This window comes from Pseudopipra pipra, chromosome 4 (genome assembly GCF_036250125.1).
Source record: "Pseudopipra pipra isolate bDixPip1 chromosome 4, bDixPip1.hap1, whole genome shotgun sequence".
In the NCBI taxonomy this organism is placed as follows: domain Eukaryota; kingdom Metazoa; phylum Chordata; class Aves; order Passeriformes; family Pipridae; genus Pseudopipra; species Pseudopipra pipra.
In genome coordinates, this window is record NC_087552.1 from 1,573,791 (window position 1) to 1,589,119 (window position 15,329).

The 15,329-nt window shown below is 47.5% G+C and overlaps 1 protein-coding gene across 6 annotated transcripts in view; it reads right to left on the reverse strand.

The window, feature by feature from the left end:
* The window catches only part of SEPTIN11 (septin 11), a 77,722-nt gene that overhangs the window by 30,756 nt on the left and 31,637 nt on the right, over nt 1-15,329 (reverse strand). The gene's annotated exons all lie outside the window — the stretch shown is intronic.

The following is a 15,329-nucleotide window of genomic DNA, read 5'->3' on the forward strand; positions in this document are numbered from 1 at the left end:
CCAAGGCTGGCTCCCCAAATGAAGGGCAGGATGACACAGGGCACAGCCAGCAGGCATCACAAGCTGCTCCCTGGCCCGATGCAGCCCACCCAGCCCCATGCCTGCCCCAGTCCCAGCTCCCCAGCACGGGCTTGCAGCAGTCCCAGCACACACTGAGGACGCGCTTCCCGCGCCTCAGAGGCACGCGGGCAGGGAAGAGAGGGGACTGCTTACATTGGCAAGCTGCAGGAAACCGGCAGGAGCACGGAGGAAAAAGGATACAGTTGCATTCTTCTGGAAAGAGGGCAGTCAGCAAAATCTGACAATTCAGGAGTGGCTGGAGAGAGCGGGGAACGAACATTTGTCTTCGGGCAAAATGTTTGGCTAAAGGTCAGCACAAGCTCAGAGCACTCGCAGTTCCATTTATGCCAAGAACTGACATAAAAGACATTTTCCTCCATAGGTTTCCAAAAACCACGGGTCTTTCTATTTGGAGTAAAAGTGACTAATGCTTCTAACAGCCCCTGATGTCACAAACTGCTAACCAGCAAAAAAAAAAAAAAAAAAAAAAAAGCTGGACTTGGGGGATGATAAGGAACATATGTGCATTCCAGCAAGGCTTGTAAACTCACTGCAGGGAAAAAAAGAAAAAAGGAGAAAGGAAGGAAGGGGGAAAAAAAGAGACATAATGTGACAAACAAGAATGAAGATGATCCAAAGGCAGAGCCCAATGAGAACCAGATGCTATTTGCTTCTCTGGCCAATGTCTCTCCTGACAGCAGACAGCATGCAGGAAAGCATGTTGCTATATGGACATTAGAAACACTTTGCTTGCTTGCTTGCTTTCAGTTCTTTTACCCTTTTCCAGCCCTTCTGGCTACACAGTCCCACACCACCACAAATACAGATATAGTCCAGCAAGGCAGCAGAGAGGAAAAAGCCAACAACAGCCATTTCCTTCTGTATTTCACCGTCATGCACTTAAAATAGCCCTGAAACAGCTGCACCACGGGCCCTTAAATAAGTGGATTTGTAGTTGGCTAAAAGCCTTTAGCTGGAGGCACAGCACAACCTGGGACAGAGGGAAGGGTGATACACAAACCCAGCGAGACTCCCAGTTACACAGGCCAGGAGCAAACTGGGACACTGCTCCCAGGCACAGGAGGGTAGAACTAACACAAACCTGGCAACCTGATGCTATTTTCCTCCAACCTTCCCCAGGCTTCCACCAACCACACTCCAGTCAGGGGTGTGAACACAACCAGAGCACAAGAGAGATTTCAAGAAAGGAAAGCAGCCCAAAGGCCTTGCTCACCAAGCTGTAACAAGGCAGCACTGTTCCAATACCTGCTCAAAGTAAGGGCTGCTCTGGACACAAAAAGCAGCAGTTTTCCTTGAGGTGGAGCAGGCACCAGCAGGGCTGCCTTGCAGCTCCTTAACCCTGTGTGTTCTTTCCTGAAAAGCTGCAGCCACACATCCAGGGCACGTTCTGTCAGCTCCTATTCAGCAAGCTCCAGGGCTGAAAAGTGCCCCACATCGTGCTCAGGGTAATTGATTAGCACTGGACTTACAGCCAGGATCCATGTTAATACAGCTTCAGGTCATTCATTTACGAGTTCTGAGTCTGGACTCAAGAGTTCAGATTCATCACAGTAATTGTCTTCATATCAACATCCTAAGATAACACTGATATACATCCAAACATAGCTTATCCAATGTCCAGGTACCACAGCAGTGTGTATAAACAGGTCCTGACTTCAAAATAACCACCACCCAACCCAGCTCCTTGGAAAACCCCTAGCAGGGCTTTCAGGGTCTGAACCAGTGCTACACACACAATGGAATTCCCCAGGGAAACTTTACTGGTCCAGCACCAGCAAGGAAGTATAAATCCAGTATCAACTGGATTGAATTCTTAAAATCATATGCAACATGCACATGCATATATGACACTAAGGTCACTAAATAAAAGGGCCAGAGAAAAATATTTCAGGTTTAGTCAAGTCCAGTGTTACTACTCTCACCAGCAATGGGTACACTTGAGTGTGGTTCTGACCAAGTAATCAGAAAACAACAACAAAGCAAGCAAACCAGCTTTTAATGAGTTCATGGCACGGTCTAATACACTGAGTGTTGAGTCACAGCCCTCACATCTGCTTTGAAAAGGAAAACAGAACACACAGAGCCCCTTATGGTACACAAGCTCCTTTAGGGCACCAGAAAAGACACTCAACATGAATAAGAAAAGGTCAGCAATCAAAGAATATCGAAGACTACAAATATTGTTGTTTGCCTTAGTGTGCAGTTTTCCAGCTTCAGCAAGAAGGACAGCGGAATTAAGTTGAACTGAATCTGCACTCAGAGGAAAAGGTGAAGGTTTACTCAATTCTTTAGCTGACAGTTTTGAATCATCACTCCACAGACTTCTAGCTCTCAACTGGCTCAAAAGCAACAACGTTCCCCACCGGCCTTCACCAAGTCTTTGTTCTTCTGCCTTAAACAGGGAAAGCCAACACTCAAGTTTTTATAAATAGGAGCAATTCCCCATTTCAACTGAATGACTTCCTTCCCTTCACCTCATTAATTCCAAATTTTTGTGGTTGCCTTGGAAGACTATGTTTTGTCTTTCCAAAAAACTGAACTGGCCAGAGTTCCTCCAGAGGAAAGCACATCTGATCTAGGTCCTCAGCACAGTCATAACACCGGGACTGTTAGGAGATGGGACGAGAAGGCCTCTCTCCACCAGGTTTTTTATCCCCCTCAAGTCTTGCTGCACTGATAACTGCTACAGAGACCTCACATTTCTGGAGTCCATCGACAGTTAAAGACAAAACATTCTTCTCACTGCAGACAGCAATGTTCCCACAGTCCTTTCCACATCCATTACTTGCTAAGGGGCAGGATCACAACAGGGTTTGATGGCCACTACAATCCTGGTGATGCTCCAAGTCATAAAGAATCCCTGGACGGGACACCGGCAATTGCCCAACGCACACTGCAGACCATCTGAACTCCATAAATGTACAGCTAAACAAACATCCACAGCACCAGAAGAATGGATTAACTCTCTAGTCACATGGAATCTGAGGATGAGCTTTACAGCTCCAGTTTTTGGATTGCATCAGAGATAAACCTTTTATTCTAGAGATTTAACCCAACTCTCGGAAACATAAAGAGCCCCACGCTGCCTATTTTCTGCACTGAAGTTTCTCTTGAGCTATTCCTCCCCACACCCCAAAAGAGAAATGGCTTTCCCAGCACTCGAGCTGCTCTTGACAAACTAACACAGTGTGAAGGACTTGACAGAAGGACAAGTTCCCACCACAGCCCAGCCAAACGCCCTCCTGTAGCCCAACATCCCTCTCCTCTCCAAAACACACAAACAAACCAGCCAGGAAACCCAAAGCCCACAGTGGCCTGCAAAGGTGGCTCAAGCAGCACCAGCACCCTACAAGAGAGGCCTGTATAAGTTTTCCTGCAGGAGATGAGGGATCTTTCCCTCAATTACAGGCAACGACACCTCAGGCTTGTCTGACAAGGTTCTTTTGCCAGGACCTATTTTCCAAACACCTCTATTACTGCGGCAGGAATTCCTGGGGAATAAAATAAATAGTTTCATTGGTGCAGGTGGGATTTCATTGTAAAGGCAATGAGGGCACACCACAGCTCAGCGGATGCACCTGAGCTGTTGGAGCACAGCTTCCAGCCCAGGGCTGGATCCTGGCAAGAGGCAGCGGGGCTGTGCCAGCACCGAGGGCAGGGAGTTCACCTGCAACCAGAGCCCCAATTCCTGCCCTGGGCTTAAGCTCACAGCGAAGGGCTGGGCACAGCACCCTAAGTCAAGTCCTCTGTACACAGTGCAAAGCAACAGAACAACTTTTTACTGAAATTTGTGCAACCTCCCCAACACCTCCCCGTTTTACACCAGAAGTCTCTCAAGTATGCAGCAAAGGCAAATGTCAGGGTTAACACAAAAAGCCATGTCGCAGGTGATAACCCACAGGGGAAGCAACGACAGAGCAGAGCGTGCTGTGCTACAACCTTTATCATCTGCCACACAGCCTGGAGAAAGCCTTTCCTCAGCAACTCAGCGCTGGAAAACAGCAATTTCACATCGTCACGGATTTCAAGCAGGTTTAAAGCAGATTTATTAGTTAAATCCTAATAATGCAAATCAAGTCAGACGCAAAACTGGCGTAAGTCGCCACATATGGAAAACCCTGCCCACAACCCCCCTTCCTGAAGGTCTGTTACTAAAGCACAAGGCTGTACAGTTCCCTGTCCCTCCTTCCCCATGCCCAGGAAACAGCCAGGCTGGGGCTGTGAGGAGGACAACTCTGGCTCAGCTGCCATTTCGGTAACCGATTTCTGTCCAGTAAAGGTCCTTCTGCAATGTTTGGGCACAAGGATATATCTGAAGGGGTTGGAGTTTCTTTGCTTTTAAAAGTCGGTCTCCAACAGAGAGGCTGCAAGTCCCCCCATTCACAGCCAGGGCTTTGGAGGCTCCAGTGACACCCCTAAGTCCCACTCCCACACTTCCCCTCATTTAAGCAGGTTCAGATGCTTCCAGTTCCTGACTCTTCAGCCAACTGTTATGTTTTCATATTCCTCTGTGAATCCCTTCCATTTTTGCTCTACAAAAAGGGGCATACATCTCCCAAAACAAAAACATCCAAATGGGAACTGTGTAAATGTACAGCACAAAGAAATAAGCAAGAGAAAAATATTTTCCCTTTGGCCGTTGCTACGTTTTATTAACACTAAGTATTGTTTGAACACCTACATGTAGAAAACAACAACACCTAAAGGAAAATTCTAAGAGTCTTTCTATACAAACTTACATTAGTGGCTGCATTCCAGACACTAATTAAATGCATCCTGTAATAATAAAATCCTCTTCTGACTTACAAATAAGGACTTGATCCAAAATGTACTATCAGCTTCATGTTTGGTGTGCCCTGCTGACAGTGGTTCCAGAACCAGCTATTTTTCCCCAAGTTCTCCATCCCAACCGAGTTACAGCAAATCTCCTTGGAGCCTTCTGTAATTAACTCAAATCCACAAAGATCCTCACAGGTAAACAGTGCACATGAACTTTTGCAGAGTGAGACACTCGTGAGGGCTTGCAAAGGGGTAGCTGTGGTACAAGGTGCCCCTCAGTTGTGATGCTATGCTTGGTTATTAGAACCAGAGTCCAGTGGTGTTTTCGGCCCTGGCACAGAGTGGCTGGATAAGCAAATAAACCACAATTAGTGGGAGGCAGGCCCTGATCCTGCCCTATGCGCTGTCAAAGGCTTCCCATCCGCATTCCAAGGCTCCCAAACACCTTTGTGAGCTGGACCTTTGGCTTCTGGTATCTCAGTCCTGCTCTGCCTGCAGTGTCGCGACAGATTAATTAAAAGCAGGAATGCAAAGCTGGAAACAGGCCGGGGAAAACTGCTGGGATCCCATCCGGCTCTGGAGTCTGGGGCCGAGGCAAGGCTCCCATTCCTTCAGGTAAAGGGACTGAGCTGCCTTGGAGCTGTGAGATCAAGCAACCTGGCATGTGCCCAGGCAGTCCAAGGACTTGAAACAAGGAAGCTGTCTTCCCCAACGACAACAGTACTTCAAAAGGTGCTTGGGAAAAGCCAGAAGCTAAAAACATCTCCCTGTGTTGTTCCTCACTCCTTGTTTGGTGCATGCACAATTGGTGTATTTAATACATTTCTGCAACTTCTGAGTATCCTGCCCAGAGCCCAGTGCAGCTCTGCACAAGGGCCAGGCTTTAGGAACTAAGTGGGACACTTCCAAACATTACCCTGAGCTAATCCAATGTTATTTTTCCTGCAGCAGCCCGCCACTCACAAGACCACTGGCAGAGATTTGCAAACCACTGGCATTCACCCACATTCTCTGGAACCGTGTTCTTCCAAATTCATAAATTATTCCATACACAGGCTGCTGCAACATCCATTAGCTGTTGGTGGAGCCCTGCTAAAAGGTTAAACCGGAGCCAGTATCCACCCTCACAGATTAATTAACGTTGGCCACCACATTCTGCTTCCACTGTCCACCCCAGTCATGTTTGCCCTTTGAAGGGAACACAAAAGCAGATGGATACAGACTTCATTTTAATTTCTGCCCTCCTGTCAAGACTCGTGCTGTAACAACCCATGCCACTGCTTGTAACAGCACAGTGTTAAACAAACCCCACAGCTCCAATGGTTTTCTCTGACAGACCCCCAAAGTGAACAGAACCAAGTCTCCAGTGTACTACACTCCTGCACAGCCCAGCTGCTCAGACTTGTCCTGGTCAAGCCAAACACAGAATTCAGAGTCTTGCAGCCTTATGAGTACACACAATACATATTGGACTCCACGTGGTTAAACCCACAGCTCAAGGACAGCTTCTGGAACGGAACACTTTGCGGGGCTGTTTCTCTGAGTACCAACAATAACCTCTTTGCCATTAGCTCGCACCTCCCGCGGTTCCTTTACACTGTAGCTCGGTGTGCTCACAGCGCTGGATTTCTCCTCCTGGAAGCACCGGGACAGGCAGCAGGGCACGTGAGGTATCCATCCGTGAGCCAAGCACTGAAGTGTTCAGCTTGGCCAGCACACACCACAGCGCAGCCGAGCAGGAGCGACTGTGACAGCTGAGCAGCGCTGCTGCCGAGAGCTCCACGGCACCGGGCTCCGGCTCTCTGCAGCTGCGAGGCTCCAGAGGCCTGACAGAGCAGGTAAAGCCTGTCACAGACTCATGGAGCCAAACCTCGGGATTCGGGAAGACAAACACACCCGAAGGCGCCGCTCCGAGCGAGCGCCTCCTGCAGAGGGCTAGGGAAGATTAGTTCACATGAAGGAGCTCCCTGCTCTGACATGCTCTACGGCTCCGAGTGCTGCAGATCTGCCTATCCCAAAACTGGGGCACAATTCCCATGTGCAGTGCACGTTTTTGCCCTTGGCTCAAGTTATTTAATGAGAGATATCAAAGCAAGGGATCTGCTGCTGCACATTCCTTATTAACAATGCAGACTCCACCTCCACATCGCAGGGGTCTGACAGGCAAATAACTGCTCCAGGAACTTGGGAAGCCTTCCAAGAGGAAAGCTAATGCCCAGCTCTTCCTTCCATGGTTGTCCAGGAGGAGAAGCTGGGTTTCTCCATGGTTGAGGCTCCCACTCTGCACATCACACACCAACACAGCACAAGCCTGTGCCTGCTGCAGGCCAGCAGCACATTCCAACCCCAGGAGAGTCAGCACAGGCCGGAGCAGCCCTTCCCTGGGCACATGAGGTTTGAATTCACATTTTCTCAGGTCACTCAGCCCCGAAGGCTGCAAACTGGAGCATAAACCTCAAGAGTGGACCTGCACAATATTCCTACTTACACATCCTCCTACTTAGACAGTACCCCAGAGGATGGCAAACATTCAGCCTTCTCAATCCTCCTTCCTACCATCCAGCACCACTGGACTCCAGACACTGAGCCATGACCCATCTCTGCAAGGCACAGCACCAAACTAGGAATACCAGGCCCCTGCCCTCAACAGCTTTTAATTGCCCAGATGCTGCAGCACACACACTCCAGGAAAGTCTCATTTACCATAGGTGGTGTGGATGCAGACAATATCCACACACTCTTCTTGGGACTTCTTACTGTGCATTTTAAACAGGGACCAACCACCTACTTCATGCCAGAAACATGGATCGTTTTCTAGCCTGTGTGAACTTTACACTTCCCCTCAAACTGAAACCACAACAGCATGTAAGCTGTATCACAGCTAGTCTAGATTTATACTTCTAGCTTTTTGGCTCATCCCACTGCAAGAAATCATGAGGTTACCTGGTTAGGCTATGAAAAAATACTGCTTTCCTCAGGTTATATCAAAACCCGGTAATGCACATCCCATTGGAAAAACACTCTTCTGAGCTCCATTCCTGGCAAGACCAATCCTGCAGGAAATGTAGCTGTGTACAAAAACAGACAGGAGTCACACATCAGACTACAATTTCAAATAATATTTTGCTTAAACAACAAAACACCTCAGGCTTTCATGTTTAAGCAATTCTGGGCTACAACAGAGAAATTAACTGCGTCTTAGGAATGCTCTATGTGAAAATTGCCTCAATTGCATTACTGTAAACCCAGAGAAACAAGGTCAGAGTTACTCATGCTACTCGCTTTTAAACCCTTCCTCCTTATTGTTCTATCTCCTGGAAAACATAACGTGCCTATTACCTTATTTGAATAGCTATTTTCTAGCAAGTGGTTTTAATTAAAAGCATTAGTCTGGCAATGCCTCTGCGCCACAAGATCTCACTCCATTTGGTGCAAGAGAGCGAGGTTTGCAAAGGTGACTGTGGCTGTGCTATTATTTCACTGATCACAACTTGGTAAAACAAGGCAGGGAATTATCCTCTGCTTTACTTATGGAGAAAACAAAGGCATTTGCCCACGACCACCCACCAAATCACAAGGTGGAACACTCGTAGCATGCCAGTCACACAAGCCCTAACCCCAAGTGGCTCTTGTAGTTAATGTTCTAATAATTAATAATTGCTTATCCCCAAATGCTGAATAGCAAGAGTGCTTTCCACTAGGGTGAATATCCACCTGGAAACACACAGCCCAAGGTCCCCTGACAGCACTACTCAATCATGTATCAGAAATCAAAGTGGATCGCTCTAATTGTTCAGTGACCATCAGCTGTGCATCCCAGAAGGAGAGACACCTCTCCCAGAAGCTGTTTATTTTCCACTTTCAGGCAGCTTCTTTGTAACTCAGAGCACCAGGAGGGTTTACCACAGCCTCCTCAAGAGCTGCCCCTGGGCCCCAGCAGACACTTCCATGCAGGTTCTCCCCAGCAGGAAGCAGCTCCTGGGTCTGGTGCTGCATTCTGCCTCCACTGGACACCAGGGACTTGGGTTGCAATCACCAAACCTTTGCCTTCCCCACAAGACAAGGGGAGGAAAAAAAAAAAACCAAATTAGGTCAAATGCTCCTGAAAAACACCAGTTACTTTATATATAGCAATTGCACTGTGGTGTCATTTAATCTCAGCTTGCCATTGTCAGATATCAGCTGAAATTCCCTGCTTTGCTCCCGCTGCCATATTAAAGTGCCACGTATTTCATATTAATGAGGCAGATGAAACAGAATGAGACTAGGCTGGCATTTTCTGGGATAAAAGAGAGTTTGTGGCAGAAAAGCATTCATTTAAAAGCACCAGGGATTTTTCTTGGCTTGGAAGTTACATACAATATATAGGAAACCAACAAAACCCTTTTCAAATGTAATTAAAAATCTTAATCTTCTGATTCTATGAGCTAACAAAGGCATTCATTATTTCTTCTGTTAAAAAAACACAACAGCAGAAGTTGGGTTACCTGGTCACAACTATGGGAAGCCTTACAGATAAAGTCACTGAAACAGGATTTCAACAATTACTTCCCCACACACACAGTGTCCATACCCTTGTGCTCACACTCAGGCAAAAAATCTCAGAGCTCTGACTGCCCAAAAAACAAGAGGCACACTGAGACCTGCCAGAGCCCAACCTGGACATGAAACAGATCCGAGGGAGAAAAAGGCAGCAGCCAATGGCTGTGGTGGGGAAGTGGTGTGATTTATCACCAGCGCAAGTCACCAGACGATCTGGCAAAATCCCTGCTCCTCTGGGGGTCTTGCCACGAAGATTTGAGGGCTGTGCATATGCTCAGTCCCAGATGGCTGCGTTAAGCCTTATAATCGCTCCCGGCATGTAAAGGCGAGCAATACCTGCTCACAGTGCGACACCCTAATCCTTCAGCTGGAAAGGCTGACAATAAATGAGCACTGGCTCCAATTATTTAATTCACCAATTTCTGACAATACCAGTCTTGACACCTCAAACTAGGAACAAAACAACAACAAAGACTACTGAAATACCATTAGCCATGGTGTTTGTACTTTTGTTGTGCGGATACAGAAAAATGTAACTCTACCAATTAAAAGAAAAGGAGACAGAGAACAGAAAAATCTTGAATCATACAAAGAAACAAATTCAACTATATTTATGCACCACTTCTTTACTGGCGTTTCCTACTGTACATTTCCTGCACACATGTGGAGGATGTGGGGAAATCCATTTTACTGCAGAGCGATGCCAGGAACGAGTGTCAGTGATAACCTGGCACCTTCACCTTTCCAGGGTGAAACCTTTTCATTTCCAAGATGGTCTGCTGCCTGCCAAATTTTGCCCCAGAAAAATTAAGCCAGGACCATCAGCCTGACATTCTTCATTCATCTTAAAGGTGCCAAAAGCTCCCAGGCTGACTCAGACTGGAGGAGAAGGGTTTTCACAGGGGCTGAAAGGAGAGGATTTGTGTGCTTCAAAACGCCAAGATGTGGCTGTGACTACAGCTGGGAACCTCCACCTGGAAGGCTAAAAAGCAGCCCTGCAATTCCACCTCTCCTGCAGTTCTCACTCTTGTACTTCCCTGGGAATCAGCCTCCGTGCTGCTCTGTGGAAGAGGGAAGCATGAGCTCGTGCAGTCACCAAGCAAGCCATCTACCCAACTTGCTCCTCTCCCACCTTCCTTTCCTCTCCAGACAAAGCAGAGGCTGCCTCCCCCAGACTGCCAGAACCTCCATTCAAGCCGTGTTCGGTGCTTACACAAAGCATTTCACACACTTGGTGCAGTCACCACGTGCCTGGCAAGCAGTTTCTGTTGATCCTCTTGCTTACACAGGACACTGTCCTTCACTTTGCACCCACAGAACCCACCAGGGAAACACCCAGGCTCGGCAGAACACCTCCAGAGCCACGGACAGCCCTCAAGTCCTGCAAGTCATTCACAAAAGATCCCCCTCAGCACTCAGAGCACTTTCTCGCTTCCACATCCACCATGTGAGAGAGGTTAATATCATCTCGGAATGAAATACATAATATCCATGAAGATTTCCAGGAACAATTTCTACTAGAGCTACTGCTCTGCACAAGAATCCATTCTCAGGAGTCGCTGGTAAAGCAGGCAACAACTGTGGCAAAACCAAAACGTTTCTAAAACAGGTCTTTTTCTATTAATTTGTGCCAAGTATTCATGAGCAGATCTGGTAAAGAAATAACCAACAATTACAGTACTTCAGGAACATAATTCCAGCAGCTAAATCCCATCTGAAAATAAATGTGGGATGCAGAAATGGCAACAGAATATCATTAGACAATAAAGATCTAAAGAAGCTATAAGCTGAGATGGAAGAAAAAAACCCCAACTCCCCAAAACAGTAGCAGTCTGTGCTTTGACAACACTGTATGTGGGATGCTACTATGGAAAACAAAAAGCTTAAGCCTACAAGAAAAGATTTATCTCCTTCCTATTTTGAGCAACTTCAAAGCTCTAACTGCAAATTCAGATCCTAAGGCTACTTTGACACTCTCCTAAACACAGGCATAGGGTGTATTTTTAAGTAAGGAGTCCCAAAGATAGCTCAAGACTTATAAATCAGAGCTCAGCAAAATACCTGTACTACCAGGGAAATGGCAATAATGGCCCTTGGACGACAGCCCATGCCAAGAGGGCATCGCTTACATGGGCCAAGCAGAGCACTCCACAGGGAGAAAGCTTCCAGAAGGGCTAAAGGAAAAGCACAGGGAGCTGCTCCCCCTTCTCATGGCTCTTTCTCCACTGCCTCATGCCTGGCCAAGTGGACCTTGCCTAAGCCACATTAATCACACCTGCCCGAGCTGTGGAGAAGAAGAGCTCTGGCAACTCTTGCAAGTCCTGCCCACACGTCTAAACCAGGCACCACGATGGAGAGGATGGGGAAAGGCATCCAGATGGGATGAAGAAGGAGCATCTCCTATTCCCATCACACAGCAGCATGCAAACTAGCACTTACATTGTAGTAATCATGAACAACATTTGGGGTTAATTTTTGTTACCACTGCTCTGAGCTAAGAGAGCAAGACCCTGAAGTTGGTTTTGTGGCTCTGCTCTGGAGCATCTCCAGCAGAATTAACGCTGAGCTCTCCCCACGCCGTGGTGTTTGTCTGAACCATTATTCCACATCACTTACTCCAGTAGGCTGCAGAGCTGCTCACAGGGCTGGAAGCACAGGCAGCTCAAGAGCGTACCTAAAAAAAGCTTCAAATACTATTGGGAGGCTTTTTTGTTTATTTTTAAATCACCTGCTTGCATCCAACTGTTCTACGCTGAAGCTGCTCCTGGATCTTTCCCTGCAGGAGCCACTGTAGCTTGACAGGACCGAAGCCTAGAGCCAAACCACACCAAGGACGAGGCTGGGAAAGGCAGGAGCGTTTGCCAAGCCAACAGAAGACCCTGTCCCCCTGGCATCTCTCCTGCAAAGCAAGCCACAAGCTACTGAGCAGCCTCGTGACCATGCTCTAGGAATCACCTCAGGAGGAAGAGCCACAGAAAGAGAACCAACAACCCTCAAGTGACTGGAGAACAGGCAGCCAGCCAGTCGAGCTTTCTCTCTCTCTTGGGGGCTGCAGGGGTGGGAAGGGGATATGCAAAACATGCCCCAGTGCTGAGTGAATATTTTACTTCTCAGATTCATGCTGGTTACTTAATCAATCCCCATCATTATTTTAGAGGCCCTACTCAGACACTAGAATTGATTCCTGATCATTTCATCTACACAAAGTAAAGCCCTTCCAAGCATCTCCATCAGATCCTGACTCCTGGTCAGCTCCTTTCGTGCTGGAAAAGCCAGAGGCCCTGAGCATGTGGTGGGCTGGACACATAACCTGCCCCACAACCAAGACTGTGCTGAAAAAAGGCAAGGAGGAGGCAAGTTCCCACCATTGTTAACATCAACAGGAGCAACAAGAATTGTCTGAAAGAACTTCCTACTGCGAACAAGGTGCTGAGGTGAATAAAGGAAATGAAGAGGTCACGCACTAGAATACAGTCCTCTGTGCACCACCCAGGTCTGCATCCCTGGTGCAGACAGCTGAGCCAGGCCGGGCCCAAGCAGCCCCACTCAGCAGCTGAAAGCAGGCAAGGAAGCCAAAACCTGTGCCCTGGCCACGTCAGCAGCCCCAGCAGGGCCACCCAAGCCCACAACACGTTCACTGTGACCAGATGCTCAGCTACTGGGAGCACAGAAACACTCACAGAGACAAGGGGGCACCCCCTTTCTTTGTGCTCATCTCTTGCTCTACCTTCCCATCTCCCTCTCCTTCCTCCCCTCCATGGAAACCAGCAGTCTCTCATTATCAAGTATTTTTAAAACAGATGGGAGAGTGCACTACACTGTTTTAATCTCTCAGATAACGTTCTCCATGGTTCCCATGTCAAATCTGCATTGCAGCTTCACTCTCCCTCAATGTCTGTTTGACTTGGAGCAGGGTGTACATCACTGTAAACATGAGTCTCGCTCCTGTAACAGACCAAGCTCCGGTTCTGTAAACATTTGGGATAAACACATAAAGAGAAGGGTAGGCAGGCCAGAGCCCTCTTCCACGCTCTGATCTACTAAGAACCCATCCCACACTGGTCAAGATGCTGGGAAGTAACCCAGGAAGAAGAAAGGGGTGCCATATCTAGCACACCTCAACCATTTCCAGACTGCAAGTGGCTTATCTCACCCTGAGCCCAGGTGACCATGTGCATCCTTCCAGCCCGGTGCATGTTTAAGCACATGCTCGGCTTTCATCAGCTGAGAGCTCCCAGGGCAGCTCCCAGCACCAATCCTGCCAAAGCTTTGCTTATGCATGCCTTTACATTTACATACCCAGAGCAGGCTCCAGTAAGGCAAATGAAATTACAGGCAGCGCATTACACATGTGCCCTCACATCTGTGGGATCAGGGCCTAAAAATGAAAGCCGCCCCTCCTACCAAAACACGCCCTGCTCGGCTACAATTAAACACAGACACTTCAGAGCAGTTTGCTGAAGTTATTCTTTATGCATGCTTTTACAATTAACATAATGTCATATCCTGCCAGGACGTAAAAGGTTGTGACTCAGGAATGTTATCATCGTTTTAAGTCAAACTGACTCGCTTTTGGTTTCATTCCTTTCCTTTCCCCCTTCCTTTAATTCTCCCTCCAACCAGACGCATACCACTCAAGGCTCCACTTAATCACATTCTGTAAGAAAGTTGCAAAGCAAATCTTCACCAGTCTTGCCTTGCTCTAACATATAATTAACTATTTCTTCCAACTCCCTGCCACCCTCCCAGCAACACAACAGCAGCAGGCAAAGTGGGAGCAGACAGGATTAGATAAGAAGATAGCAAGACAAAACACCCCCAATGCCTCCCGAGTGTCAGCCCACTGTCCTTTCTTCTCTTATCACCTCAAGATAAAACAACTCTTCTTCAAAAAGCAGCTACACCGGAGGGTGAAGGCTCTGCCCACCAGCTGCTTGCAAAGGAAGCCGAGTGCCCTCGTCCTTCCCTCTCCCACACGCACATGCTTGTCATGCTGAAGGATGCTTTATCCTGCAGCCAGCCCCACTGGGCTGGACTCAGCACACACACACACACACAGGGATTTGGTTTAACTACTGCAAAACCCTCTGTGGATGCTGCTTTGGGATTGCTCATGGACTTGGATTAACCAGAAACACGAGAGGCTGAGTGACAGCACGAGTTTAACATAATGACAAAAAAATAAAGCAAAACACATACTCAGGAACAAACAGCAATCACGTCTTTCACTAAGCCACGTTCCTCAGCCTATTAATGCTGTGAGGTTGCTGCTCCACACAAAGTGAAAAGGCTTGGCAATACCCTTCAGCCTGCCCTAAAAACCAGCTGAAGCCATGATTTCAATGCATCTTCTTACACTGACAGACAAACTTCAATTTCCAAGCATGCTTCAGACCTTAAGATCAAGGAATCATTTCAGAAGAAGCTTTACAAATAGCTGATATAATTTATAGGTATTCTGTTAACAAACATCAGCTCTTATTTTGCTTAGCAGCATAACTTCCCCACCTCCAGTAACACCATTAAACCCCATCTCCATACATTTGCTTTGCCACATCAGAGGAACATTACAGCCCCACAGATCCACAAGCACATAATAAACGCCAAAAGAAACTGTCTCATTCTGGTCACATCTTGAACGCAGACCATTCTCTTATTATGAGAAGGAGCCACATTCAAGTCCTCGGCTCATGGGCAACATCTGGGTTACTCGCAAGCACTGAAAAAGTTGCTGGGAAGTCGGTCAAGTCTCTCCCTCCCGCGGCCGACGATGCACAAAAGTGCATTCAGTCTGGTCACGGTGGAGTTTCATTCACGTTTCTTCAAGCTGGATGCAAGAGAGACTCGCTTTTTTTTTTTTTTTCGGGAGCAGCATCTGCTAGTTTTTGTGGGTTTAGGCTTTTTTTTTTCTTTCTCTCCGTAAAGGG